The sequence below is a fragment of the Petromyzon marinus genome, chromosome 20 (assembly GCF_048934315.1).
Source record: "Petromyzon marinus isolate PM22_M1 ecotype Great Lakes invasive population chromosome 20, UKy_Petmar_22M1.pri1.0, whole genome shotgun sequence".
NCBI lineage: Eukaryota > Metazoa > Chordata > Hyperoartia > Petromyzontiformes > Petromyzontidae > Petromyzon > Petromyzon marinus.
Window position 1 is genome coordinate 4,556,575 of NC_133686.1, and position 26,716 is coordinate 4,583,290.

General features: G+C 45.0%; 1 protein-coding gene across 4 annotated transcripts in view; it reads left to right on the forward strand.

Moving 5' to 3' along the window:
* Window positions 1-26,716, forward strand: part of LOC116944204 (teneurin-3-like) — a 456,734-nt gene that overhangs the window by 26,092 nt on the left and 403,926 nt on the right. The window lies entirely within an intron of this gene.

The window sequence follows — 26,716 nt, forward strand, 5'->3', positions numbered from 1 at the left end:
GGTTGACTGAGCCTCAAATGAGTACCTGGTGCGATGTGAAAACATCGCTACTGGGGTGACAAAGGTGGCCGGTTGTGGTGTTGGCCACCCACCTCCTCGTGTAACGTGCCGGCCTTCATAGATGCTCGTTAACAGCACTTGCCCCAAATGTCTGTTGAGGCTATACGGGGGAGCTTTGTCTTTGTGCGCGCACGTGTGTATGTATGCAGGCAAGTGTGCTTGGGTTTTTGATGAATAGATATCGTGTTATCCCAGTTGGATCAGAGTCTGCACAGTTGTCCAATGCCTTGTTGCATCCAGACGTAGCCAAGGGCATTCATCTGAAACACTGGAGCCCTGGGATAATGGGGGTAGATATGGATCTAACCAGGGCTTATATATGTTTGTCTTTTCTCTACGTTTCTCGTTCACTATACATAGGAGCAATAGTGTCTGTATGCATGCGTGTGCATATATTAGAAGTCGAACGCTAAATAATTCAATAAATGCCGATTATTTCCCCAAGACAGACTCATTACACGTCGAGCAGTGCGTGTGTGTGTGTTTGTTTTTTAAGGAGCGTCCTGCTATATCGAAATGCTTGGCCGATGCAATCAATGAGCGTTCGGCTCCACGATGTGGGCAAGAAAGCCGAGAACCCGGAGAAAACCCACACGCTCGAGGGGACGGGGCTCATCGTGGAAATTTCGTGGCAGCCCCAGGCCTACAGCACCTGGAAAGTCCCGGTTGCTGGTCACCCATCCGAGTACGAAGCAGGCCCTCTGCCCTGCTCGAGCGGGTGCATTTGACCGATGTGGTTACGGGCGCCCGCAAGAGTGATTATCATAAGTCCACGATGCATGCGTCGAATTCTGTACACGTGTCACGACCGAATGTGTTCATGATGATGATGATTGTATTTGCGTGTGTTGTAATAGATTCTTGTGATCTCTGTAGCTGGCGCTACCATGTATTGCATCGTTAAAACATAAATAAATTATGGCGTCAAATTTCGACTGAATCAGCGCATTTCATAAAATTGCAGACACACCGCACACTGCTTTTCTGTCTTCTCATGGTGGTTTTGATCATCGCGCCTCAAAGACAGCGGCAGCACTGGGCTGAAGCGAGCCAAGCAAAATCGTAGGGCCCCAAGCAGCTCAAGGGGCCGTGGCTTCGTGCAACAACAACAAAAATGAGCAGCGGGAAATTCATGTCTTCATAAACATAACAAGCTAATTATCTTGAAACAATCAGTTCTTCACTGTCTTGTCTCATCTGCCCTTATATTCATATTTGTGTGCGTATTACTTATAGAACCAAAGAGTGTGCGTATTACTCTTTATCTCACTACGTATGTATATATCACTTGCCCATGTTATCTTCTGTCATGGCACCAGAATATTTACACATCGAATGGGGTTGGGGAGGAGGGTGGGAGCGGGGAAAAACAGAATGTCTCCTTTTTTGATTTAAAGCTTTCGTGCCTGCAGGGATTCATATTTTTGGTTCTTTCGGTAAAGTCACCACGTAGAAGGGAAACAATAAAATAATAAAAATATAAAACAATAAAATTCTGCTTGAGACCTCAATAGGAGATCACTACTGCCGCCTCCTCAAAAAGATCCTTGTGAACAGCCAACGCGTTTGTTACGCGATGTCTCCTCCTCCTCCGCAATCACATCAAGGCAAAAGGCTGGAGGATTAAACACGATGTGAGACGCAGGCAAATCCAAGCCGACTCCTGCCGGCCGAGAGGCCGACTTGCTCTTCTTACAATGATGCCGCTACCACTCCCCTTGTGTGTGCGTGCTCGCGTTGCGCACGCCACTTTCGTCTTCATGAGTTTCGCATCTTCACGCTGATGCGCGAGCTGGGGTTGTGCAGAGTATCCCCATGTTACGGTGGCCACATGGTCAGCTGGCTGGCTATCTGGGTTCACTGGATATGTGCGGGCAGTGCCGGATTGAGCTAGTGTGGGGCCTGTAGCATATGTTATGAAGGGGCCCTAAATAATAATAATAATAAAAAATAAATAAATATGAAAACAATTTTTTTTACTTGCATAGTAAAGAAATTGTATTTTTCCATTTGCTATACAGCCAGATAATACGACAAATCGCTAACCTTAAACACCCAGTCGTTCATAAAAGTTGAAGGCAGTATAGTACTATAGTAATAGAGCAAGTGCAGAATCAATGAACCGGAATTGATAGCTTGAAAGCATTTAGCCCGTGGCCCTTGAAAGTGCGGGTCCCATAGCTACTACTACATATGTAGCAGCTACTACTTACGTAGTAGCTACTTTTGCTCCTAGTGCGTGGGTCACTCTATCTGGCTGTGCGCCTCACTGTTTCTGTATGGCTGTCTTTGTACTCGGATGTCGTTGCAATGGTCTCTGTCAATGAATGATGCACTCTGTATCAATCGTCTGTGTGTAATTTAGGCTCTCCATCTGTCTGTCCTATATGTCTGCGTCTCTGGTGTGTGTCGTTTAGTACTGTATGTCTATCGATTGTCCTGTTTCTGTCTGTCATGTCCCTCAGTTTATCTGTCCATGTCATACAGCCTGTCGATTATGTTCATTTGTCTATTATTCAGGCTGTCTGTCTCTTCGTCAGTCTGGCTGTGTATTTCTCCGTCTGCATCTGTCTGTATGTTGAGCTTCTTTCACACTGTACGTATATATCTGTGATTCATTCGGTCTGACTGTCTCTAATTCGTGTCTGTGATTAACTCGTCTGTCTGTCTGTGATTCATTCAGTCTGGCTGTCTATTTGTCTCTAATTCGTGTCTGTGATTAACTCGTCTGTCTGTGATTCATTCGGTCTGACTGTCTCTAATTCGTGTCTGTGATTAACTCGTCTATCTGTGATTCATTCAGTCTGACTGTCTCTAATTCATGTCTGTGATTTACTCGTCTGTCTGTGATTCATTCGGTCTGACTGTCTCTAATTCGTGTCTGTGATTAACTCGTCTATCTGTGATTCATTCAGTCTGACTGTCTGTTTGTCTCTAATTCATGTCTGTGATTTACTCGTCTGTCTGTCTGTGATTCATTCAGTCTGACTGTCTGTTTGTCTCTAATTCATGTCTGTGATTAACTCGTCTGTCTGTGATTCATTCATTCAGTCTGACTGTCTGTTTGTCTCTAATTCATGTCTGTGATTAACTCGTCTGTCTGTGATTCATTCATTCAGTCTGACTGTCTGTTTGTCTCTAATTCATGTCTGTGATTAACTCGTCTGTTTGTGATTCATTCATTCATTCAGTCTGACTGTCTATTTGTCTCTAATTCGTGTCTGTGATTAACTCGTCTGTCTGTGAATCATTCAGTATGACTGTCTGTTTGTCTCTAATTCATGTCTGTGATTAACTCGTCTGTCTGTGATTCATTCATTCATTCAGTCTGACTGTCTATTTGTCTTTAATTCGTGTCTGTGATTAACTCGTCTGTCTGTGATTCATTCGGTATGTCTGTCTATTTGTCTCTAATCCATGTCTGTGAGTAACTCGTCTGTCTGTCTGTGATTCATTCATTCAGTCTGACTGTCTGTTTGTCTCTAATTCGTGTCTGTGATTAACTCGTCTGTCTGTGATTCATTCAGTCTGACTCTCTGTTTGTCTCTAATTCATGTCTGTGATTAACTCGTCTGTCTGTCTGTGATTCATTCATTCAGTCTGACTGTCTGTTTGTCTATAATTCATATCTGTGATTAACTCGTCTGTCTGTCTGTGATTCATTCATTCAGTCTGACTGTCTGTTTGTCTCTAATTCATGTCTGTGATTAGCCGTCTGTTTGTTTGTCGTTCATTCGGCCTGACTGTCTATTTGTCTCTAATTCGTGTCTGTGATTAACTCGTCTGTCTGTGATTCATTCGGTCTGACTGTCTGTTTGTCTCCCAATTCATGGCTGTGATTAACTCGTCTGTTTGTTTGTCATTCAATCGGTCTGTCTGTCTGAGAGGTCGTCTGGCAGCCGGCTTCCTGGCCACGTGCTCCCCGTTCTTTGCGTACAAAGTAACTGAGAGATCAACTGTAATACAAATCTATTGGAAGCGTTTCAATCCGCTAACAATGGTGTTTTTGGAGTTGAAACGCCGTGTGCTTTTAAAAAAAATTCTCATAAAAAAATGAATTAACTTTCAAACAAAAGTAACAAATGCTGACACATTGCGGGCGTCTCTGAAGGGCATGGGAGTATTCGGAAGTGCTAATAGTTGATGGGTTATGACGGGTACGCAACTGTTGGGAGCGCAACGTGGATGAGAATGAGTCCCGCATTGATTAATGCCGTTGTAATTGACTGCTTGTAAGCATTGGGCCCTGACAACTGCTGCGAAAGAGTTTGTGTTGCTGTTGTTATTGTACATCCACAAGCTTCCCTGGCACAGTCAACACCTTCACACGCATAGCTTTGAAGCTGGATGTTTAATTTCAAAAATGAGCCTTGCTGATTGTCAAATTAGCATCTTGGTACAGTGGCAACAGCAGCAGCAGCAGCCTTTGTACCTCCAATGTTGTAGGGAGGACTCTTCCCACACCAGTGCCATCTCTCAATGTCAGTCATGGGGTGGTGTTTTTTTTCTTCTTCACGCCACACTTTCACAAGCTGCACAGTGCGATTTGATGAAGAGAGATTTTGGTTATCCCACCTCTCGCTGAATATCCGGCTAGCCGGTGTGGGTGCCCCAATGCAGTGCGGCTGGCTACTCAGGTGCTGAAGGCTCTCAAACCTTTCTTGTGCCACATCGACATCATCAAGGAAGTGCCCCATCGAAAAAAAACAGTTGAAAATATACAGGGTGCTTCAAAAACAAAATGTGAACACTTCTGAGAATTTGCTACGACGCCACAAGAAATGTGCTGCTGCCTCCGGGCTCTGGAAACCACCTGGAGAGGATTCCAGGCCACGCGTTGACAACGATGGCGAACAAGTGGGAGACTTTTGATTGAAAGCTTTCGTGACTGCAGGAATTCATATTCGTGGTTCTTTCGGTAAAGTCACCACGTAGAAGGGAAACAATAAAATAATAAAAATATAAAACAATACAATTCTCACGACGTTTCGACTGCAACACAAGCAATCATCATCAGGTGTGAAAACCACAGTAAGAAATGCGAAAAAAGTGGCGTTTAAAAAAAATATTTTTTCACATTTTCTTGCTGTGGTTTTTACACCTGACGATGATTGCTTGTGTTGCAGTCGAAACGTCGTGAGAATTTTATTGTTTTATATTTTTATTATTTTATTGTTTCCCTTCTACGTGACTTTACCGAAAGAACCAAGAATATAAGTGGGAGACTCTTTGACTTTTTTTAAGCTATGGCCGTTACATTTATGATCATGTTACAATGTATTATCCGTTCTTTTTCTATTCAGAACTATAGTCCCATGCAAATGTCAACATATTTTTTGAAGCACTCTGTATTTGCATGTACCACCCCTCTCCCCTCTGGTCTCCGCAAACGGAATAGGCTCACAGTAATGACATTGCCGTTGCTTTATTTAAGACCGTAACAGGAGGACTTATTCACAATTCTGGACAATCGCCTGATGAAGCTGGTTGCTGTGATCGCCAGCGAAACGTCACAGCACTCGAAATGTGAATGCTGTGGGTTCACTCTCCAACACACAACCGGTGTGCTCAAGTAGTAACTAATTGGCACGTTTTGTTCTACGTTACAAACCTTACTAATTGGCTATGTCGGTGGTGGTGGGTTTAACAACACAAATTTACGTGATCTAACAAAAGAAAACTCCCTTTATTATGGATATATGCACGTACTGTATATATACGGCGCTTAAATATTGTTTTTGCACGTATATGGGACTATCGTTTTTAATGTAACATGACAACAAATGTGATGTTAATCGCTTCAAAAAGTCAAAGAGTCTCCCACTTGTTCGCCATCGTTGTCAACGCGTGGCCTGGAATCTTCTCCCGGTGGTCTTCAGAGCCCCGAGACACGTTTCTTGTGGCGTTGCTGCAAATTGTAAGAAGTGTTCACATTTTTTCGAAGCACCCTGTATATATCAGCCCCCTCTCCCCGCCGCCGCCCCCTAAATCAAGAATAGTAAATGTGCTCGGGGAAGACACATTGCTCGATGAGATGGTGGCCAATGTACGAGACTAGTAACAGAATGACATGCAAAGGGGAGAAACACGTTCAAGAGAAAATGACCATCGCGGAGATGGGGCGGTGATATCAGTTGACGTGCAGGAGTGAGATTAACGATAGCAGCAATGGACCGTGAAGGATAGTTTCGGCTTGGGGAGGCCTTCATCCAGCAGTGGATAGACAATGGCCGATGATGATAACGATGATATACTGTACGTGCATTTTGCTTCGACATTTTTAAAGCATTGCTCTTTCCCATGGAATAATGGGATGTCAGTTTGATTGATGAAGTTCTGCTATTGCTGTTATTTGTATATTCTTTAGGAACATGCATATGACACAGAGTCCATAAGAGGAGCAGTCAAAAGCTTTTAGCCCAGGTTATTGCCGGTACACACAGAGACTCATGAACATGAATAGAATCAGGGGAAGGATGAGTCACTCTCCGGGAATTGGATTCACAGCCACGATTTAGGGTTGCTTTTTTGATTCAAAATTAGTTTTCTTAATATTAAGATGACTTTTAGCGCCTCTAGTGCCTGCAAGGGTGTGGGTGAACCCTGAACATGCAATATATATATGAATCAACAATAATATTTTCTACAAAATAAAACCTTCAGCGATTGAGCACAAAAGAAAGTGTTTTTTTTTTCTTCTGCCTATTACAGCAGTTGCTTTTCGTTATTTTTGGTTAGTTATTTATTTAAACCACCAACATGCATTTGACTGCATACGGTATCTGTAGAGTTAACATTATCCATGTTACCATCCTCCCCTTTAGAATTATCTGGGATATTGTAAAAATTAAACATGATTTGATCCCCCAATCTCAGAATTATACTATGGGGGGGCGGGGGGGGGGGGGAGACTGTGTCATTCTGATAAATTAATTTTTCATGCTCATGCCGGGGTCGAAACATGTACCTCATCGGCCCTGGAACATTATCTCTATCCCTCCAAGGCAACTCGATGATTGTAAATCAGCACACTCGTTATTAAACGGCGGCGGCTCAATTTAACGAGCGGTTTAAGTGTGGAATCCTACACTTTCGGTCTTTACCAGTCCTGCTGCTGCAAAAAAAAAACATTGGCTGGAGTTTCTGCAGGAGATCAGGGTACCCCGCCATCGTTTTTTTTCTTTTTGCATTGAACAGGGCCCCATAGTTTACATTGAATGCTCTTGTCAATTGGATTTGGTAATTCAGCATCATTTCGTTTAACGAGCCCAAACTCAGTTGATGAAAATATCAAATAGGCCAACAACAAGTGCTTAAACAACATTAGCCTGGAAAGCCAACGGGCTGATGGACTAAAGTAACGTGTTAACTTTAACGTGAAGACAGAAGGGAGTTCTGCTTACATGTGCTTCTGCCACAGCGGGGCTGTTTGTTGGGAGGACACAGAGAGTACTCCTTTTGCTGAGCGCCGTTCAAAGTGCTGTCGAGGCGATCAAGCGATCTTCCAACAGGCCTAATGCACATCCTGTATCTGAGCCGTCAGCGCTGTCATTTTATTGAGTTGCATTTATATATTTCTTAATAATAAAAATAAAATATATGGACTGCAGGTAATGGTAGTTCGTTTTCTCTCTGTTAGCTTTAGATTTATTTTGCTTTTGGTCAGTGCAGAATTATTTTTTTATGAGACGTGTTATTTTTTGTTTCATTGCTCTTTTAAAATAATTAGTTTTTCATCATCGGATGATGCCTTTAAAGGTAAATGGAAAACTGTCCGTACCACTGGAGGCCTCAAGTTAATTCTCTTGTAACAGCTGGCAAGTAAAGCATCACAAAAACAACACCCAGACCAATTTGATTTCTTTAAAATAAGGTTTGCAGGGCTAGATATGACGTTGAAAGCCGCTACGGATGAGGAGCAGACGTTCATTTTCACGCTGGTAAAGGGTTTTGCTGAGCTAAAACAACAAGTAGCCAGTGAGTAGAGCAGACCATACTGCCAGCCACACGTGGTCGCTGAGCCGTGTAATTACCATTGCGCCTTTTAGATTTCTCTTTATATTTTGTGTTGTGATAGTATTTTTTTTACTTATTTCGTATTTATTTATGATTAGGCATGCGTAGAGTATTGGGGGAAAACTTTTTTTTTTCAAAATAATTATTTATTTCTATTCAGCCAATGGCTTCTTTCAAACATTAGTTATTGAAATTGGCCGAACGCTCACATTGCAGGAGCCTCCTGAATAATAGTCTCCAGACTCAATATCGCTTTCCTAGATAAATAAAGAGCGTTGATGGTCATCCTCCAAGAAATAATGTGTTGGTGCAAGCGCTTTCCAGGTCGTCGTTGTGCATGTTGTGTAGCCCGATGTGTGACGTTTTCACTCCACGTGTTGCGAACTGAACCAAAGCAAAACTTTTTACACGTCTTCTCAATCAACACAGGGCGCTTCCCGTAAAATACATCTGAGAGCATGTTTCTGTTCTGGCGACCAGCCTGTGTAGCTGTCAATGGTTAACCTTATCAAAACTTTTTTTTTACATTTTCTTTTCCCCGCTCTAAACATATAGAAATGCATTAAAAGAAATTTGAAATCGTTCATCTGCCTTTTAAAAATACATCCACCACGAGGCACACTGCTTAGTTATTTGCAAAAAAAAATTGTATTTTAAATGTCAAGCTTTTGTGTCATTGAAATGGGCTGAAAATAATTCATCGCAAACGTGGAAATTCTTACTGAAGCAGGGACGTTTTTTTCATATATATTTCGTGCTGTTGTTACCCTTGCTGCTACAGCAGAATTTTTTTGGACACAATGTATTGGTCCTGAGCAATTTCATACCTGCCTGGACGCGTCTCGTCATCTGCCGCCGTTCGTTCACAGGAGCCAAGGCCGTTATTGTTCTGCAGGCAAATGTGCACCGCATTAACTGCGCCCGGACAAAGAGGTCATGCATGCAGGAGTAGCGCCTTTGTCCTCGTTGGTGCCGCATCAGCAGATGTGTGGTTAGAGTAAAAAAAATGAAATATGGGATGGCGATCCAATACAAATATCGTATCATATGAAAATTGATTAGCACGGTTGGCTACGTACGGTGCAAAAGAAGCTCAACATACACACATACAGGGGTTGATGCTTTGTTTACGTGTTTATGGATCGCACACATAACCAAGTTGTAATGAAATGCGTGTGCAAGTTGTCAGCTATGCAGAAGGCTGATGCAAGTATTCAGAAAGTCAGCATAGCGGTTACCATGCTATGATGCTGGCTAACAATGTTCGATACCCGGCCATGCATATCTATCCAAACCTGGCATGAAATTCTCTCAGCTCTGCTCAGCCTAAAGCGAGCACTTGTGTGGGTCAACATCAGTACCGAGGAGACATAGTTAGCTAGCTGGGCTGAGTGTTGGCTCCATTGCCACCCCGTCGTGTGCCTTAATAGGAATTTTTGTTATACAGAACTTGTCCCAAACATTCTGGAAAGGTAAAATGGTGGAATTTGTATGTATGTATGTTGAGCTTCTTTTGCACCGTACGTAGCCAACCGTGCTAATCAATTTTGAGGTTGGTGGGTGGTGAATGCTTCAGATATCTGAGGTGGCACTGTGGAGATGCTGAGTTTGAATGCCGGTGCGCACACATTTTTAAGAAAAAAAAACCTCATGCTAGTTACCAATATCCACACACACACACAACAAAATACCCATCACGTTCGATTTGTGTTTTCACTCAATTTGGATGATTTCAACATGTGAGAATCAACAACATATATCGGGTTTGAGTGTCAGGCGATGAACATTTTCTCTGCAGCGTGGGGTGTGTGGATTAATACTGGTCACCTGAAAGGATCCAAGAAGACGTTCCGTGACATCAGCTTCCACAGTTAGTTATTTTGCCCACAGGCTCAAATCTATGTTAAAACTATCCACGCACTTCTTCTTTCATATGGCATAAAAAAAACTAAAATCGAGAGGCTACAATTGCATATTAAATGTTGTGAGCTCTTCCATGGCATCTGGGGGAGCTGAGTGGAGTCTGCGTGTTCCAACCAGAGTACACGTACTGTATTGGGCAGCTATCAGTAATGGTTTTCACCTGACCGCATTTATAGTTTGGGCGAGTAATTGATCTTCCATTCATGGAGGAGGAGATCCCCACCTTCTATGTGTTGTTTGGACACGGTTGAGGGCGGTTCACCGTCTTCGTGCCAGAAATAAATCAGGCTGTTCTTTCGATGGGTACTCAATAATGTCGTCCATGGTTAAATTGGGTTCTCGAATGTAAGTGGGATAATGGTTGTAAGAGCCATCACAACAAACAAAAAAACCTCATCTGATTAAATTTCGTTTTCCTCTGAAAATGTAAAAAATATCGTTGGGATGTTTCTCTGTAGCGGGGCATGCGGGAATGTGCAAACCTCCCCCCCCCCCCCCCCCAATTGTGTGGATTACAAAAGGTCACTTTAAAGGATCTCATAAGTAGGTCTTTGAAATCAGCTTCCACAGTCAGTTTTTCTTAAACACGGGCGATGCACTTGTCCTGTCGAAGTTGCCAAGGGATTCTACAATTCTGTGGCGCAATGCAACCGCACAAATTGGAATAAAAACTCAGTGGGGAGCAAAGGGGAGGAACGTTGTGGTTATTATTCCACATTTTTTTTTAAATTGAAAGTTAATCTTATTTAACTAGGTGAGAACTCGAGAGACCAGGATATAGTCTATCTTGCAACAATGATCCTGGTGACCAAAATTACATGTTGACTCTTGAATAATTTACAATGATATACGGCTTCAACAAAGTGGTTTGCTTTCTCTTTTTTTCAGCATATGCAGTGCTGCACTGCCGAAATCCATAACAATGTGAACCGGCTATTTATCGCCCGGAAAAGCAAGCGCTGGCACATGTTCTGGAAGCTTTATTAAAGATTATGGATCGTGTCACTTTATTTTGTTTGAGGAGGAAAATTCACTTAAATGCGTCGAGATGTTTGTGACACATCTCCTCTGGCCAGATAGTCGTCTTTAGTGAAACATGTGGAAAATATTATTTAACATGAAAGAAAGCATTACATCTCATGCTCGTGGTAACGTGATAATTACGACGAATATTTCTAGAGATAAATGTAAAAATGTTCTCGGTATATTCAAAACTGGATAATAAAGGGCACACAAAAGCAGTGCGGACATGGCAGGAGAGATGCGATCTTGACTTATTCTGCACGCTGGTGCTTGACAGTGTTCTGCCTTTGAGGTGGGGTGGGCTTAGCCGTCAGCGTGCTGAGTTGGCACTGCTGAGATGCTGGGTTTGGATCTAGGCAGCCACCTTTAATTGAACTGGGTTATCAAGTGCAGTGAGTTTGTTGGTCTTTCCCTGGTCACAAATGACTGCACACACACACACACACAAAACAACAACCCATTGTATTCAATTATTTTTTTTTACTTTATTTTGCTACATTTTAGCTCTGAAAATAAAAAGATGTGTTTGGCTGTAATACAACGAACATTACTCTCAGTGGCAGAGTGGGTGGGAAAGTGCTGCCCCCTGATGTGTGGAAAGGATGTCACTCAGAAGGAGCCCTGTAATATCCGCTTCCGTGGGCCATTCTCTAACACAAAGGTTCTCGGCTGCTCTGCGAGAGTTCTGAATGGATCCTTCATCTCATGCCATGACACTGGTAGCACACACTGTGACACAATTGGTGGAAACGGTAAAACAAATATTTATAGTGTGTGGCTTTGAGGACGTTCCAAGCACACATGCGAAATGTGAGTAGCTCAAAATGGGCCAAAGGAATAGCAGCTGGAAGCCATGCATGGATCTGCAAAAGCACGATCATCATTAGCAGTCATGGCCAATCCACTGTTGGATGTAGACCTCAATCTGCTGCAATCAGTCAGGATCCTTGTGATGTAAAAAACAAAAACAGTCATGCATACAGAAAACACAATAATGAGCAGAAACAATTTAGCATGCTTTGAATTCGAAATGGACGCACAGTCAGTCATTATCAATAATCACAAATGTTCTCTATTGAAAGCTCTGCAGGCAGTGAGAGTTTGTTTTAAGGACGAAGTGTACCCCTGAGAACCTGTGTGTTCATCTTCTTGCGGCAGCTGTAGCAGGGAACACGCTGCGCTATGAACCCGGTGACCCGAGATCAGTTCCCGCTCGTGACCAACACCAACAGCGACGATTATTTGAACTCGTCCTGGGCTTCCCCTGGGTTGACTCAGCCTCAAAACGAGCACCTGGTGTGGTGTGTAAACATCGCCACGAGGGAGCCAAAGGCGGCCGGGCATAGTCCTGGCCACCCACTCCTTCGTGTGCCATGCCGGCCTTCATATGCTCTCGCTAACAGCACTTGCCCCAATAGTCTGTTCAGGCTATGCGGGGGATCTTTGTTTTTGTCACATACCTGCCAAGGTTGCCACCTCCGGGACGTTAAAAACCTGGGCATATCATGGGAAGAAGACTTTCACAATACCACAAGAGGGGAGAGCACGTAAGTGCACAGTCTCCCGTGGTGTGTTACCACGCAGCTGACAAAAACCGGGACTTTCAATGAAGACTCGGAGATATTCTCGGACAGCACCTCTCCGGATGATAAGATGCTCCAGAAAGTAAGACTCAAAAGCAAACTTGTGCCCGGTGTCAATAAAGTTAGAAATCTGGTTGTGCACACACACACACACCTACCGGATTATAAGAGGCACCGCCCCCCCTCCCCCAACTTTGAAAGTCATGGGGAAAAATATAAATGCATTTTATAATCCAGATAACATGGTGCCTCAAAAAAACGCAAGGATGTCCTTGGAAAAACCAGGATGGGTGGCAACCTTACTGGGTTGCTGTCCGTTTGTGCGATAAAATAATATGCAGTACATGCATTTTTAACACGTAGGCTTTCGCGACCAATATTATCAGTAATAGAGGTTTTTTTGGTTAGATCGCGTAAATATATAAATGTGTCGTTAAACCCGCCACCACCCGACACAGCCAACTTGACAACCCTTACAAGTTGGCTGTGTCGGGTGGTGGCGGGTTTAACGACACATTTATTTATTTACGCGATCTAACCCCCAAACCCCCCCCCCCCCCCCACTATTTTACGTGTATTTTGTTAATTCAGCAATTTTGAGGATTACATAAACACATTTGAATGCTGCGTCGTGCTTGTTGTCTGTGGAAATGCTTAAATAGTGTACGGTGAAGCCGATGACTCCGCTGTTGAACAACGTTCGTTTCTCGAAAACAATTTCAACATCCATTCGTAAAAAAAAGATATACATATTTAAACATCCGTGATTGTTATCACAAGACATTTAATTGTTGGACTTCTATCTATATTCGTATAGGTTTTTGTTTTCATTCTGCGTAGCAGTTAAAATTCATTTGGTACAATAACAATAGAGCATATTCTTAGTTTTTTCGGTAAAGTCACGTTGAAGAGAAACAACAAAATAATAAAATATATATATAAAACAATAAAAAAAATTCTCACGACGTTTCGACCATAACTCAAACGGTCGTCTTCAGGTGTGTTGGTTCGCATAAATTTATTTAAAAAAAAATGTATGCGAACCAACCAAAAATTCTCACGACGTTTCGACCATAACTCAAACGGTCGTCTTCAGGTGTGTTGGTTCGCATACATTTTTTTTTTAATAATTTTTTTTTAAAATAAATTTATGCGAACCAACACACCTGAAGACGACCGTTTGAGTTATGGTCGTGATAATTTTTTTTATTGTTTTATATATATTTTATTATTTTGTTGTTTCTCTTCAACGTGACTTTACCGAAAAAACTAAGAATATGAATTACTGCAGTCGCGAAAGCTTTAAATCAAAACAATAGAGCAGTTAATTGCAGTTAGTTGATTGCATTGCAGTGAAAGCCATTGGGTACAATAATATATATAGCAGTTAGTTCATTGCATATAAGTTTGCAAACGAATAAAATCAACGGTCACACACTATTGCTATTAATACAGCATGAAATGCAGTCCGGGAACAGTCACACATACAGGTGTGTGTGTGTGTGTGTTTATTAAGCATACAATTCCACGTGGATGCAGATAAACACAGCATATATGCAGTGGCACATTCAAGCGTGGAAATTAACATCAAGGCTAACCTCCCCTCCCCGCGTTCCCATTGCCTGACTGCGCGATCTGCGGCTAATTATACCGGCATGTGCGTGCGCGTGTGTGCCTGCGTGCGCGTGTGTGTGTCTGCGTGTGTGTGTGTGTGTCTGCGTGTGTGTGTGTCTGCGTGTGTGTGTGTGCGCGTGTGCACTGTGCTTGTGTGTGTGGCGGGGACTGATTACGGAGCATTCCGTCTCTTGTTGCGCTTACAAGTCGTCGCCCCCACCCCCTTTCCCTTTCATCTCCGCCACCGGACTGTGTGCTCACGTTCCTCTTGGCGGGAGTTTCACATTCGCGGGTACGGGGAGTGATATTGTTGTTGTTGTTGCTGTTGTTGTTGTGGTTGTTGTTGTTGTTGCTGCTGTTGTTGTGGTTGTTGTTGCCTTGTGCTTTGCTTGCTTGCTGCCGCCGCTGCTTGCGAGGCTGGAATCCCGCTGCTTGTTCACGATTTAGGGGTCCGGCGCAGACTTCGCGTCTCTGCGGAGGTCGCATCCGTGACCCCTGCGTGCCGAGCGGTCACGACGGGCGGCATTTCGGTGTTGCGCTACAATGACTCGCATGTGAGACAGGCGGAGCGATGATGATGATAATAATACATGGGTGCTGCACGTGTACGACGAGTGTGCATGTGAGTGTGGTGCTGGCCACCCCTCGTGTGCCGTGCTGCTCGCTAACAGCACTTGCTCCAACAGTTCTGTTAAGGCTAAACGGTGGGATCTTTGCCTTTGTACGAGTGTGGGGAGCGGTGGAGTAGCGGTTAGCGCTGCGCTACGAACCCGGCGACCTGAGTTCGATTCCCGCTCACGGCCACCAACACCAGCGGCGATTATTTGAACCGGTCCTGGGCCCCCTCCCCGATGTCGACTCAGCCTCAAATGAGTACCTGGTGTGGTGCGTGAACATCGCTACGAGGGAGACAAAAGCGGTCGGGCGTGGTGCTGGCCACCCACCCCCTCGCTAACAGTACTTGCCTCAATAGTATGTTGAACCTACGTAGCATGGTATACTATTGCTTCATCTCATATATTGGCATACAAATGTAGTACATTTAGTGTTGCTCTTTGTTATTGGCATAGCTTGTGAATTTATTATTTTATGATAGAGCCATGCTGCCTCTAAGCCAGAATGTTTCTGAATCACTGAAATCCCTTTTTGAGTTGTATCAAGACCTGCCCAGACTCTCAATTATTTTGTTCAATGTATAGTGTCAACTCCTAACATTAATGCAGTGAACTACGGTTTTATTTTCCGAGCCTCAATCTTGTTGAATGTTTTGACAGGGTATCATCAAATCGCACTTGGGATATACAACACTATTGCTTTGCAGATATTTGAAGCAGAGGCCTGGAATTATCTCTTTGCATATAAGTGTCTAACCCTGGTAGGTGAAGTGGCCTGGGTTGCAATACATGTTCTCATTATTACCTATCATCCAGCCATGCTTGGCAATTCGTCATTGGTATTTGTCCATGTTTACTGGTTGGGGTGTGTGTGTGTGCGCACGCATCTGTGTGTGTATATGTATGTATGTGATGTGCATCTGAAGAATGCTTTGATATAATTGAGTCAAAAATTACGTACTTTAGGTGCATGACCTCCCTATCTAGCTGGAGTTCGATAGTCGGTCAAAAGTCACGGGTCATACTCACATCGGTGTTTTTCAATATTGCATGCGTTCACATTCCCATTTTAATAACATGACGTCAAAAGTAAAGTAAATTAACGCTGCCATTGAACTTTGATAAGCTAATTATTGTTGACCAATCGGGCAATGTCGCTGTGATGCCATTGATCTGCAATGTTAATATTAAAACAAATGTGAAAACTACAAGTTAAATGCTAAGAACTTCACCACAAACATGAAGTTGCCGTTTTTATCGCACGTACCCTTTGGTTTTAAAGGTGCAACTGTGATATCACTTAAGTTTTATTTCATTACATATGTTATATTACAGCAGAGAGTACTAATTTATATTTTTTATAGCCATAGATGCTCAGTGAAATTGGCTTTCCAGGTGTGAATTGGCAGATAAATCCCCCCCCCGCCCATTCCCAGCTCTCCCAGCTTATTTGATTTATTCAGCCCATGGCGCAACAGTCGCCCACACCCTGGGCTTGCAATCCAGAGGTCGCCTGCTCCATGTCCCAGCATCTCCGTATAAATGGGAAACACCGCAGTTATTCGATAGTCAGGTCACGTGTGGTGGGGCAAAGTGTGGGTAATCAAATTGTTTTTAAGACGTCTGGCCAGCTTTGAAAAGTAGGCCTGAGACATCCTCCAGAGGGGGGTGGGGGTTCTCTTGGAGCTCCCCTTGACTGGAGGCCCTCTCTGCCTGCACCTGCAGTGGAGTGAGGAAGCCACTGCGAGGTTGCACCTGTATCCTTGTTTTCGAGATGTTAACTACCTCGCCTGGTATACAGGAGATTGTGGGTTCGCTCCCGACCCTGACGCCTGCTGTATATTTGGAGTTCGCGTGTTCTCCCCCGTGGTCACGTGGATTTTTCTTTGGGTCATCATATTTAGAAAAATGCGTTTAGAGTATTTGGCTAATTTAAATTTCCACATGATATGCCACTTCGTTGAGCTATCATATGTGGCCAGCTTGCTTCTGAAAAAGAGTCATATAACCTGGTTAAATAAAAACATATTAGTATAACATATTACTCATATTTACAAAAAAATCGCGTACTATCATACAAGGAAGCAAACATAAATGCTAACAAACAAATGACATTTTAATTAGTTTTTTTGTATTTCATTTTTTAAACCTCCAACATTCGTTTTCCCGTCCCTGGCACGACCCACAGTATTTTCTTTAAATGTACTTCGCCCTCAACCCGACTTGTTTTTTAACAATATTTTTTCCCTTTCTAAATCAATAGCCACGTTGAGACCCTTGGCCCCATCCATCGTGCTCACGCCCGCACCGATGTAGCCCCGGCCAACGCCGCTCGCTGCTCACCCTAATGCCTCCATCGCTTATCGCGAGGATCGCGCCGCTCCCTCCTGTTTTGCTCCACTTAATGCGTCGACGTGGTTACGCGCGGTATCCGCCAGTTTCCCCCTCGGTCACCTGGCAAAGAGGTCATTATTTCCCCCCTCCCCTAAGCAAGGGCCTTTGGGGCAGCACCGCGTCCTGACGGGAGGCCGACTAAAGGAACGGCAGCGATCAGCGGGGACAGAGTCTCGGCGATAAATAAACAGGAGGCGAGGCATGGAGCTGGCGCGGCACGTAATTCAGGGTTGGCACCACCGGGATTTCGGAATTTACACTGGGGCCCTTTCTGCTTTGCGTGACCAACTTCAGGAGGCATACGGTGGGGGTGTGGGGGGGTAACCGGGCTAAATGGAGAGGGCATTGATCCCAAGCTGCAGTGTCTCAGCTACAGCGCGATGAAAACAGATACGCGCAGAGCTCTCCCACTGCATTTGTGCCTTTGTTCTAAATCTCTCCTCAGTCAATTGCAAGCGATTTTACCGAATTAATTACAAACAATCTAAATAGATTCGAGGCGTGCGTGCTCGATCGCTCGAGATTCCGATTCCTTTCGAGTGGATGACGTGGGGATGGATATATTGGCTTCGAAACGGTGGATACGCGATGGAGTTTATTTTCCGTGCGACACTTACAGTGGCATCGCAATCGCACGGATGGCCATCGGGTGGAACCATAAGTAGTTTGCGAGACTTCCCGAAAGTTTGAAATAATCTTGCTGCAATAAGGGGGGGGGGGGCGGAATTAAAATACTCGCGGGCACTACACATTGACGTTTGTTCCTGAGACACTCAGCAGTCTGTAACTCAACAGTTGGTATATAACGTGTCACTAGAAAATTCTAAAATAGCAACAATGGCAAGGGGAATTGTTTCACTTACTGAAACAAATTATGCCATCAAAATCTGACGCTGAAAGAGACAATGTGTGCACACATATATAAACACAGTATATTTATATATATTCACATTCAGTGTCTAAAAAAAAAAACCCACGTTCTTTTTCCACTGCTCGCAAATGTTCCTACCCACTTTTTCTGAAAGGATCACGTCCATGCGTTGTGTTTCCCCAACAATGGGGCATCATCTGACCCCGCAAAAAAATCTCGCGCGATCATACGTCTGCAGTTTATTTACCCTAGAAAATGTGTGTGTGTGTGTGGGGGGGGGGGGGGGAAATCCTCATTTCGATTACATCTGACAGAACAAATGATTGCAATCATATTTACCCCCCGGGACACTTGGAGGATTGCCACTTCCACCGCCCCCCCCCCCGTTCGGCGTCGTGAACCACGAGGACTTGCCAAGCGGCGGAGAAGAATGACGGCTCACCGCAGGAGGGCTGCTCACCCCCTCACCCCAGGGTATGCACCTTGAACTTCCACCGCACCGTACGTAGCCAACCGTGCTAGTCCGAGGCGTGCGGGGGAAGGGGAGGCGAGGGTCACTCACCGGCCCGATTGGAAGTGTCCGCTGATCGAGTCACGTGGTACATGCGCTGCCTCTTTGGCCGTCCACTGCTGGCTCGACATTTTCTCCCCACGCCTTGGTGGTGGTGGTGAAAGTGGTGGTGGTCGTGAAAGTGGTGGTGGTGGTGGTGAAATTGGTGGTGGTGAAAGTGGTGGTTGTGGTGAAAGTGGTGGTGGTGAACGTGGTGGTGGTGAAAGTGGTGGTGGTGAAAGTGGTGGTGGTGAAAGTGGTGGTGGTGAAAGTGGTGGTGGTGGTGGTGAAAGTGGTGGTTGTGGTGAAAGTGGTGGTGGTGAAAGTGGTGGTGGTGGTGGTGAACGTGGTGGTGAACGTGGTGGTGGTGGTGAACGTGGTGGTGGTGAAAGTGGTGGTGGTGAAATTGGTGGTGGTGAAAGTGGTGGTTGTGGTGAAAGTGGTGGTGGTGAAAGTGGTGGTGGTGAAATAGGTGGTTGTGGTGAAAGTGGTGGTGGTGAAAGTGGTGGTGGTGAAAGTGGTGGTGAAAGTGGTGGTGAAAGTGGTGGTGAAAGTGGTGGTGAAAGTGGTGGTTGTGGTGAAAGTGGTGGTGGTGAAAGTGGTGGTGGTGGTGGTGAAAGTGGTGGTGAAAGTGGTGGTGGTGAAAGTGGTGGTGGTGGTGAACGTGGTGGTGGTGGTGGTGAACGTGGTGAACGTGGTGGTGGTTGTTGTTGTTACTATGCTCGCCAGTGCCAGGTGGAGCGGAGACGTTGAGGGGTAAAAACGCAGGGCTCAGACTTCAGCCGGAGCTGTCCAGGGCTGAACTCTCGAGAGGAGCGGGATAAGTGGTGGGGGCGGGGGAGGGGGTTGTCAGGGTCCAGTAGATTGTGGGGGGTCCCAGAAAATAACCCATGCTCTGGTAAGAGGTAAAGGAGCAGCCCTGTAATTGGTAGCTCATGCCACTGCTGGTGGATGTGCCGTCACCCATGCAAGCTCGAGAAGAACCTTCGGTTTCCTCCCAATTGTATCATCATCACGATCCATGCGCAGACAACCCATAGGTGTCCACTGCACATTTCGGCATTTGTTTCCACTTTCATCGCTGTCGTGCCAATATGAATGTATGAACCCTCATTAATTTGGCTGACAATATTTTTTAATAAAAACCCAACGGAGGACCCTCCTTAAAAAGAGTCTTACTTCTCGGCGTGGCGTTCCTGGATTAATAATTCACAAGAAAGCAACGTGACGAGAACAAGTGCATTCTGGGTGAATTGGTCATCGGTGGTGGTGTTACACCATGTGTATATAACTATTGATATTTAATTAATAAGGTTAGCTCGTTATTGTCAGGTCATTATGGAGTTGTGGTCCCTTGAAAGCGCTCGTGATTTTATCACAAGGTATTGCCTGCTATACCCAGTGGCGGTGTAACGATGCATCGATTACATATTAATATACATTCCTGAGCTCTCAATACTCGCATAGCATTGTGTGTGTGTGTGTAAGAATCAATGTTTTTTGGTTTATATATGTCGTATGCAATGGGTCCATGGGACCCCCTGGAGCCACTAGTGACTGCTAGATTGATCACAATGCAAAAAAATGGATCGATCCTGAATCATGAAATTGCTGGTGGGGTGACTAAATTGTCACACCCATAATACCGAGTAACATTTCTGAACCTAAGGAGGATTGACCTCTCTGGCCTCTCCATGTGCTGTCAAGAAGGGCCATTGCCAAATTGTCACCTATTATATACTTTTTACTGTTAAGGCAGTGTTATTGACAGATGTGTTGAATTTGGCTAGCATGGACGAGTAGGCCAAAAATACCTTATACGCGGAGACCCTTCTGCCAGAAGTAGCATGACCAAACAACGGCAGGGCTGCAACTTTACTTTCTACCAAGATATCGCCTCTCAAGCGATGATTTTTACTTTGAACAATACCCAATATTGCGACATGGTTCGCATTGCAGCCGCGTCGCCATCTGGTGTCAAGGCGTCCCCTGTAAAGATCGGCAACACTTGAGAGGCGTAACTTTTGACAACACACGAGGCGTTCCGCGCACCCCAAGACGCCTAAGCCGGAGTCGCGATGCCTCGCTGCACAAACATCATGCGGTCACCCCTCGCGCCCGACGGCTTAAAGATTTGCCTCCCCTCCCCCGGGTGAAAAATCCAGCGGAGCGCTGTGATAGTCCGTGACGCTCTCCGACATGCCGGGAGGGGTCGTAGCCTCTTCAAGCGAGATCTTCACTCACCTTCACCCCCGCCAACCTCCCGCAACCCCGCATCTGCGCGAAGACGACACGGTGTCCTGTTGGCAACAATTAGGAGGAGCAAAGCAGAGCTCGCCCGTGATCGGTTATGTCTTGACTGACACCGACTTAGCGAAGGATGCGTGTATAATACCGTGACAAATAATAATTAAGTTGTCAGCCACTTCGTGTTAAAATTGAGCAGAAGGGATTTTTTGGGTCATTAAATTAAGTGATATATTTTTAAAATATTTTTTTTCAACTATATATTTTAGAGTAACACATTTTTACTTAATGTTTCTTGGCAGTCAGTGAACTTTTTAAAGTTTATTCATCACCCTCATATTCACGTTATTTAAAAGTGGTACAATTGAGGTTGTTTTGAATGCATGACCACTGGTCGGTGTTCGCAGATTAATGCATGTACAACGTATCAGTGAATCAATGGAATTTAATTTAATTTAACGCCCTTCATAATAAAACCGTCACAGAGTACTTCACGTGTAAACATAACGGTTACATGCAGTTCGTATTTGAGAAACACGAAGTAGCAAAAAAAATACACAGAGTTCTAAAAATTTATATATAAAAAGATAATTTAAAATACATATTTTGCCTATTTTTTGTTAAACCGCAATACCTTCCTTATCGGATGGTGCCCATGGTGCAGCCCTTTGTCAACCTACTGGGGTGAAGGCCTCTCCAAGCCATGTCGGTAGTGAGAGTTCTTTTCACCATACTGCATGATTAGTCTTCTTCTTGCGTATGTCCTTTGAGACACATTTATCTCAGGTGGTTTAAATGTACTTTTTCCACCTAAAAAAATATTGCCCGAATGCATCGCTTCCTGCCACCTGCTGACTTGGAGAGACTGGCCCACGCTTTTGTGTTATCCCCACTCGACTACCGCAACGCATTACTGGTTGGGACTCCGAGCAAAGTACTGGGTAGACTCCAGCTTGTTCAGAATGTACCTGCTCGAGTGCTTACACCACGTACACCATTCCGTGAGCACTTTACAGCAGTCCTCTTATCTCTTCATTGGCTACCAGTCAAATTCCTAGTGGATTTTAAGATTCTGCTATTAACCTATACGGCTTTAAAAGGTCTCACCCCACATTACTTGCAGGAACTAATACATTTATATATTCCATCAGGGTCCTTAAGATCTTCTGATCTCCAACTGCTCAGATCTAGGTTGTGCTCTTTTGGTGATTGGGCTGTTGTTAGCGTGGCACTTGAAATCAGATAATCACGGTCGGTAGATCGATTTAAGTCTGTTTTGAAAAACCCAACTCTTTAAACTGGCCTTGCCTCTTTAGTTTGGTTGGTTGCCCTGGTTCTGTTTTTGTTTCCTGGTTTGCATGCATTGCGCATTGAGACCCTTAGATGGAATGTGTATTATACATTTGAATTATTATTAGTAGTAGCAGATGAAAGATGTAATTTTGGATTTGCTATCCAATCAATTGTCTGTTCAGAAGCAGAAGTGGATCTCGTCCGTTCATCCTTTAAAGGAGTGATGACAGCAGCATTGGAGTGTTTACGACGCGGTCGGTGGTTTGGGATTCGTGAATCTTTGACGCGCCATTCGAGCGTCGGGTGGCCGCATTGGCAGCGTGGAAGGTTGAATCCGTGGAAGGGAGGGTCGGCGGTAAGGTCGGACTTGCTTCCATCTCTCGCCTTCATTTGTACTTGTGATGTGCAGCGAGGCTGCTGCGGTGATCCAGAATGGGTGGCGTGATTTTAGGCGAACAGGCGGCACTGGGTTTATGTCCCGATGTATCGGAAGGTGCGGGTTGATGATAATTATTTTTGTTAGTGAAGGTAGGTAAGTAATATAGGCGCTGGAGTAGAGAAATACAAGAACAACAATGGATTATTTTCTGCACTGTTTTCCGCCTACCACTTTTCCCTGCAGCCTACAACAACGAAGCTGTGCGTGGTGCTCACCCATTCAAGTGTTGTCGAAGTTCAACCCTGATTGGCTTCAGAGAGCTGATGAGATGGACGCATTCCAGCTAATTTGGTCATAGGCAGAATAATGCAAATAATCGTGCAGTGTTATGTATCCAGCTCCTTCATGAAGCCGACTGCATGCCATATATATGCAACGAATATTCCGTAATTCTGCATATATACACACACACATTCCTGACTTAAACGTACATTATTCACAAATGGTATTAAAAAAAATCACAACCTAGTGTTTTGATTGGTCACAAGGGACCACCACCATCGTCATCATCGCCGTGCCCAGAGAATTCAACTTTGCGAGTGAGTGAACCAGGGCATCCCTGGAGGCTGATAGAGCATAGCCGTTCTCTCTCAGCAATCACTGAACCTAAACTCTCAAGAGGAGGAGGCAAGTCTGTTTTCTAGGGGCTTGTGAGGAGACACCACATTGCATGTCGCCTATGCACAATCCCCGCACAAATGCACAGGAATTCACGGGAGGCCTTTCAAGCCAACGTGACGCCGGAAAACACAGAAGGCAAGTTTGAGTCGCACGTCTTTCGAATTTGCTTGTAAATGTTTAGACGTGTGTTAATGAAATGCGCGGTGTTTAATCAGGCTCGTTCGCTGTCACAAAAGGAGCGTTGATGTGCGGCTTTTGTTTGCTTGCAGATTCAACCGAAACTGACACACTATTGTAATGACTGCGGAAGTTCTTAATCTAAAAAGGGAAACATGTATTTATTTAATTTCATAAATAATACCCTCCCCCCCCCATCTAATTGAAAGCCTTCAAGTTTCACTGATTGCACTCTTAAATTAAGGGAAGCTATGCTCCTTCATTACTGCGGAGTCTACATTCTCAAAGAACGCATTAGCTCGGCTGATGAAGTAAGTGCTGTGGAATATGAGTGTTGGTTGATACCATCTGCCACCCCCTCCACGTGCCAGCTCCTTGCCACATTTGTTTACGGATGAAGTGCAGGTGAGGCCCTCTCCGGGGGGGGGGGGGAGGGAGGGGGGTGATGTCAAAAACAGAGTTTGACAGGACGGTTGATGTAGCAGCAGGCACTCAATCTGCTGCTGGGGGAGGGGACCTTCCAGACCCTTTGAGTCGCACGTTTTCACAACCACGCTGTGATGATGTTGCCCCCTAAAGCATCGAAATCAATCCGCATGCTTTGACAACCTTTTTTATATTTCGGTCTGCGCGGAGAGAGAGAGATGAGCTGCGTTAATCACGGCTCTGCACACGTGTGAGTGTGTATGTGAGTACGTGTGTGTATGTGTGAGTATGTATGTGTATGTGTGTATGTGTGAGTACGTGTGTGTATGTGTGAGTATGTATGTGTATGTGAGTATGTATGTGTATGTGTGTATGTATGTGTACGTGAGTATGTGTGTGTATGTGTGAGTATGTATGTGTATGTGAGTACGTGTGTGTATGTGTGAGTATGTATGTGTATGTGAGTATGTATGTGTATGTGTGTATGTATGTGTATGTGTGTATGTATGTGTACGTGAGTATGTGTGTGTATGTGTGAGTATGTATGTGTATGTGTGTATGTGTGTGTATGTGTGAATACGTGTGTGTATGTGTGAGTATGTATGTGTATGTGTGTATGTATGTGTACGTGAGTATGTGTGTGTATGTGTGAGTACGTGTGTGCAGCGGTTGTGCCACAAACCCGACGACCCGAGTTCGATTTCCGCTCACGGCCACCAACACCAGTGACGATTATCTGAACCAGTCCTGCGCCTCCCCTAGGTCGACTCAGCCTCAAATGAGTAGCCGGTGCGGTGTGTAAACATCGCCACTCGGGCCACCCACCCCCTTCGTGCGGCCTTTATAGGTGCTCGTGAAGAGCACTTGCCCCGAAAGTCTGTTATGGGTGTACGAGGTAGCTTTGTTTCTGTGTGTGGAGCGTGTTAGCACGGTACACGAATGGCCACGGCTAACGTCAATTGCGAATATCGTCTGAATTGATCCTGGACCTTCTGCAGGGGGACTCTATCTTAAACGAGCACCTGCTGTGATGTGTAGACATGCACATCGGGGAAGGGGCTCAAAGGTGGCCTGGTATATTTGCGAGCCATGCTTGTTATCCAGCCTTCATAGGTGCTCGCTAACATCACTTTTCCAGTCTATGAAGGCTATTGGGGAGATATTTGTATTTTGTGGTGCGTGTGTGTATATCGTAGCATTGCCACCTCCAAGGTACAAAAATAAATCGGACATTTGACGCAAATAAAAATAACTCACAACACCATCAATGTGGGAGAACTCCACGTGAATGCATTGTCTGGAGCTGTGTACTATTAAACAACGGACAAAAAACCAGGACCTCAAATAATGAAAAAAAAAATGTTCCGGGGGGAAGACTCACAGATTTCCCGGGGACAGACACCACACAATGAGAACAATGCTCAGACAAGCAGGACATGTGGCCATCCCCATGCGACGCTCACAACCCTGTTGTTTGTCACAGCCTTGCCCCTGTGCACAACGCAGGCTGCGTGCATGCCGTTCGTTTCGAGTGCTGCGGAAAATGCAGCGATAGGGGTCAGCATTTGAAGGCAGTGCAGGCTGGGAGAAGCCTCCTCACTTTACATCATCGTCGATGCTCTATGGTCGCAAGCCCCTCCTCACTTGATAGCGTTGTGCTGAGGCCTCCTCACCCGCACTCCATCAGGAACTGACAAATCGCCTCGTTAAAATCGTCGCCCGGCCTGTAGGAACACGCCGGCCAAGTGAGGTGGAGTTTCCGTTGCAGCTCACTCGTGCCCCCCCCCCGCCCCCCCCCCCCCACACTTTCACCCCAGTGATCTGCGCGTCGATCGCAGCCTCTGAGGTCCACATTTCAAGCGGCTTCAATCGGGCTCCGCGCTGGCTGAGGGCCCTCTCCTGGGTCATCTCGACTCTGAAACCTTGGCACCTCGCTGCCCCGCTGCTCACAAGAAGCCGATGGGGGGAGTTAGGTGGGATGAGAACATCGAAGTGGATTCCCACTGCGGCCAATTGTCCTACCATTTAAGGGAATGGTGTACCTCGATATATATAACTACGGTATTGAACAAATAAAATTATATTTTAAATGGGTTAGTGCAATTGTGCAAACTGTGCCCTTTAGCGAAGGCAGCTGGCAGCTAAACAACAGGTGTTCTGACTCGATTATATTTTGGGACGTGTTAATTATTTATTCCGTTTCGTGCACAGAAGTGACTGCGTCAGAATCTTAATTTATGGTGGAGCAATCCGATGAGCTATAAAGCTCTTTTTCGCAGACGTCCAGCACTCACTGGCGTGGTATTCTGCATTGGTGTGCAGCTTTACCATTTTATGTTTTGACTGCTTTGGTTGTGACACTGGCAAGCAAACGTGTTGCGTCAAAAAATAAACTCGAAGGCACACCTCTGAAGAAACCCTCATTTCCTTTCGTTCTGTTTAACGGGCGCAACCTAAAATGTGCTTTCACAAGAGAATATTCGTGAATGGATGACGGCGCGAGTGTAAAACGCCTTCCTGCTTATTCAGAGGATAAAAAGAAATACGATTGAGGTGGGAGGCTGTCGTGGTGCAACGGTCAGCAGCTCACTTCGATTTGCAATCCAGAGGCCGCCGGTTCGACCTCTCCGCACGACCAATTGAAGCAATGGGGAAAGTTGATTATAGCCTCTCACCTCTGGCACGTGACAGTCGATCGGTAGGCCCTGTGTAGTGGGGTAAAGTGTGGGACCCCAACACCCCCCACACAAACACAAACACACACTGTAATTGAGGTTTTTTTGGGGGGTTAGATCGCGTAAATGTATAAATGTGTCGTGAAACCCGCCACCACCCGACACAACCAACTAGTAAGGGTTGTCACGT